The sequence below is a fragment of the Oncorhynchus keta genome, unplaced genomic scaffold, assembly GCF_023373465.1.
Source record: "Oncorhynchus keta strain PuntledgeMale-10-30-2019 unplaced genomic scaffold, Oket_V2 Un_scaffold_9146_pilon_pilon, whole genome shotgun sequence".
Classification (NCBI taxonomy): Eukaryota; Metazoa; Chordata; class Actinopteri; order Salmoniformes; family Salmonidae; genus Oncorhynchus; species Oncorhynchus keta.
In genome coordinates this window covers 73,993-78,630 of record NW_026291012.1, presented here as the reverse complement: position 1 = coordinate 78,630, position 4,638 = coordinate 73,993, and the positions used below count along the sequence as shown (strand labels likewise).

Genomic DNA, 4,638 nt, shown 5'->3' with positions numbered 1-4,638 from the left:
TGCAATATGGACTTTCTCACTAACCATACAGGTACTGCCGAATTCTTCCCTTAAGGTATGGGGGTACCGGTACAGAGTCAATGTGGAGGCTATATACAGGGGGTACCGGTACAGAGTCAATGTGGAGGCTATATACAGGGGGTACCGGTACAGAGTCAATGTGGAGGCTATATACAGGGGGTACCGGTACAGAGTCAATGTGGAGGCTATATAAAGGGGGTACCGGTACAGAGTCAATGTGGAGGTTATATACAGGGGGTACCAGTACAGAGTCAATGTGGAGACTATATACAGGGGTACTGGTACAGAGTCAATGTGGAGGCTATATACAGGGGTACCGGTACAGAGTCAATGTGGAGGCTATATACAGGGGGTACCGGTACAGAGTCAATGTGGAGGCTATATACAGGGGGTACAGGTACAGAGTCAATGTGGAGGCTATATACAGGGGTACAGGTACAGAGTCAATGTGGAGGCTATATACAGGGGTACCAGTACAGAGTCAATGTGGAGGCTATATACAGGGTGTTACGGTAAAGAGTCAATGTGGAGGCTATATACAGGGGGTACCAGTACAGAGTCTATGTGGAGGCTATATACAGGGGTACCAGTACAGAGTCAATGTGGAGGCTATATACAGGGGGTACCAGTACAGAGTCAATGTGGAGGCTATATACAGGGGGTACCAGTACAGAGTCAATGTGGAGGCTATATACAGGGGGTACCAGTACAGAGTCAATGTGGAGGCTATATACAGGGGGTACTGGTACAGAGTCAATGTGGAGGCTATATACAGGGGGTACCAGTACAGAGTCAATGTGGAGGCTATATACAGGGGGTACCGGTACAGAGTCAATGTGGAGGCTATATACAGGGGGTACCAGTACAGAGTCAATGTGGAGGTTATATACAGGGGGTACCGGTACAGAGTCAATGTGGAGGCTATATACAGGGTATTACGGTACAGAGTCAATGTGGAGGCTATATACAGGGTATTACGGTACAGAGTCAATGTGGAGGCTATATACAGGGGGTACCAGTACAGAGTCAATGTGGAGGCTATATACAGGGTATTACGGTACAGAGTCAATGTGGAGGCTATATACAGGGTATTACGGTACAGAGTCAATGTGGAGGCTATATACAGGGGTACCAGTACAGAGTCAATGTGGAGGTTATATACAGGGGGTACCGGTACAGAGTCAATGTGGAGGATATATACAGGGTATTACGGTACAGAGTCAATGTGGAGGCTATATACAGGGTATTACGGTACAGAGTCAATGTGGAGGCTATATACAGGGTATTACGGTACAGAGTCAATGTGGAGGCTATATACAGGGGTACCAGTACAGAGTCAATGTGGAGGCTATATACAGGGGTACCAGTACAGAGTCAATGTGGAGGCTATATACAGGGGTACCAGTACAGAGTCAATGTGGAGGCTATATACAGGGGATACCAGTACAGAGTCAATGTGGAGGCTATATACAGGGTATTACGGTACAGAGTCAATGTGGAGGCTATATACAGGGGTACCAGTACAGAGTCAATGTGGAGGCTATATACAGGGATACCGGTACAGAGTCAATGTGGAGGCTATATACAGGGGGTACCGGTACAGAGTCGATGTGGAGGCTATATACAGGGTGTACCAGTACAGAGTCAATGTGGAGGCTATATACAGGGGTACAGGTACAGAGTCAATGTGGAGGCTATATACAGGGGGTACCGGTACAGAGTCAATGTGGAGACTATATACAGGGGGTACCGGTACAGAGTCAATGTGGAGGCTATATACAGGGGGTACCGGTACAGAGTCAATGTGGAGGCTATATACAGGGGGTACAGGTACAGAGTCAATGTGGAGGCTATATACAGGGGTACCGGTACAGAGTCAATGTGGAGGCTATATACAGGGTATTACGGTACAGAGTCAATGTGGAGGCTATATACAGGGGTACCAGTACAGAGTCAATGTGGAGGCTATATACAGGGGATACCAGTACAGAGTCAATGTGGAGGCTATATACAGGGGGTACCGGTACAGAGTCGATGTGGAGGCTATATACAGGGTGTACCAGTACAGAGTCAATGTGGAGGCTATATACAGGGGGTACAGGTACAGAGTCAATGTGGAGGCTATATACAGGGGTACCGGTACAGAGTCAATGTGGAGACTATATACAGGGGGTACCGGTACAGAGTCAATGTGGAGGCTATATACAGGGGTACCAGTACAGAGTCAATGTGGAGGCTATATACAGGGGGTACAGGTACAGAGTCAATGTGGAGGCTATATACAGGGGTACCAGTACAGAGTCAATGTGGAGGCTATATACAGGGGTACCAGTACAGAGTCAATGTGGAGGCTATATACAGGGGGTACCGGTACAGAGTCAATGTGGAGGCATACAGGGGTACTGGTACAGAGTCAATGTGGAGGCATACAGGGGTACCGGTACAGAGTCAATGTGGAGGCTATATACAGGGGTACCAGTACAGAGTCAATGTGGAGGCATACAGGGGTACTGGTACAGAGTCAATGTGGAGGCATACAGGGGTACCGGTACAGAGTCAATGTGGAGGCTATATACAGGGGTACCAGTACAGAGTCAATGTGGAGGCTATATACAGGAGTACCAGTACAGAGTCAATGTGGAGGCTATATACAGGGTATTACGGTACAGAGTCAATGTGGAGGCTATATACAGGGTATTACGGTACAGAGTCAATGTGGAGGCTATATACAGGGGGTACCAGTACAGAGTTAATGTGGAGGCTATATACAGGGGTACTGGTACAGAGTTAATGTGGAGGCTATATACAGGGGTACCAGTACAGAGTCAATGTGGAGGCTATATACAGGGGTACCAGTACAGAGTCAATGTGGAGGCTATATACAGGGGTACCAGTACAGAGTCAATGTGGAGGCTATATACAGGGGTACCGGTACAGAGTCAATGTGGAGGCTATATACAGGGGTACCAGTACAGAGTCAATGTGGAGGCTATATACAGGGGGTACCAGTACAGAGTCAATGTGGAGGCTATATACAGGGGGTACCAGTACAGAGTCAATGTGGAGGCTATATACAGGGGGTACCAGTACAGAGTCAATGTGGAGGCTATATACAGGGGGTACCGGTACAGAGTCAATGTGGAGGCTATATACAGGGGTACCAGTACAGAGTCAATGTGGAGGCTATATACAGGGGGTACCAGTACAGAGTCAATGTGGAGGCTATATACAGGGGGTACCAGTACAGAGTCAATGTGGAGGCTATATACAGGGGTACCAGTACAGAGTCAATGTGGAGGCTATATACAGGGGGTACTGGTACAGAGTCAATGTGGAGGCTATATACAGGGGGTACCGGTACAGAGTCAATGTGGAGGCTATATACAGGGTATTACGGTACAGAGTCAATGTGGAGACTATATACAGGGGTACTGGTACAGAGTCAATGTGGAGGCTATATACAGGGGGTACCAGTACAGAGTCAATGTGGAGGCTATATACAGGGGTACTGGTACAGAGTCAATGTGGAGGCTATATACAGGGGTACCAGTACAGAGTCAATGTGGAGGCTATATACAGGGGGTACCGGTACAGAGTCAGTGTGGAGGCTATATACAGGGGTACTGGTACAGAGTCAATGTGGAGACTATATACAGGGGGTACCGGTACAGAGTCAATGTGGAGGCTATATACAGGGGTACTGGTACAGAGTCAATGTGGAGACTATATACAGGGGTACCGGTACAGAGTCAATGTGGAGGCTATATACAGGGGGTACCGGTACAGAGTCAATGTGGAGGTTATATACAGGGGTACCGGTACAGAGTCAATGTGGAGGCTATATACAGGGGTACCGGTACAGAGTCAATGTGGAGGATATATACAGGGGGTACCGGTACAGAGTCAATGTGGAGGCTATATACAGGGGGTACTGGTACAGAGTCAATGTGGAGGCTATATACAGGGGTACCAGTACAGAGTCAATGTGGAGGCTATATACAGGGGGTACCGGTACAGAGTCAATGTGGAGGCTATATACAGGGGGTACAGGTACAGAGTCAATGTGGAGGCTATATACAGGGGGTACAGGTACAGAGTCAATGTGGAGGCTATATACAGGGGGTACCAGTACAGAGTCAATGTGGAGGCTATATACAGGGTGTTACGGTAAAGAGTCAATGTGGAGGCTATATACAGGGGTACCAGTACAGAGTCAATGTGGAGGCTATATACAGGGGTACCAGTACAGAGTCAATGTAGAGGCTATATACATGGGGTACCAGTACTGAGTCAATGTAGAGGCTATATACATGGGGTACCAGTACTGAGTCAATGTAGAGGCTATATACAGGGGGTACCAGTACTGAGTCAATGTAGAGGCTATATACAGGGGGTACCAGTACAGAGTCAATGTGGAGGCTATATACAGGGGGTACTGGTACAGAGTCAATGTGGAGGCTATATACAGGGGGTACCAGTACAGAGTCAATGTGGAGGCTATATACAGGGTATTACGGTACAGAGTCAATGTGGAGGCTATATACAGGGGTACCAGTACAGAGTCAATGTGGAGGTTATATACAGGGGGTACCGGTACAGAGTCAATGTGGAGGATAT

At 47.8% G+C, this 4,638-nt stretch overlaps 1 long non-coding RNA gene across 1 annotated transcript; it reads left to right on the top strand.

The window, feature by feature from the left end:
- The first annotated feature begins 613 nt into the window (after positions 1-613).
- Positions 614-4,169, top strand: LOC127929619 (uncharacterized). The gene is made up of 3 exons (XR_008135524.1): positions 614-1,109; positions 2,983-3,146; positions 4,111-4,169. It is a non-coding gene; the product is annotated as an uncharacterized LOC127929619 (long non-coding RNA).
- Positions 4,170-4,638: the final 469 nt, after the last annotated feature.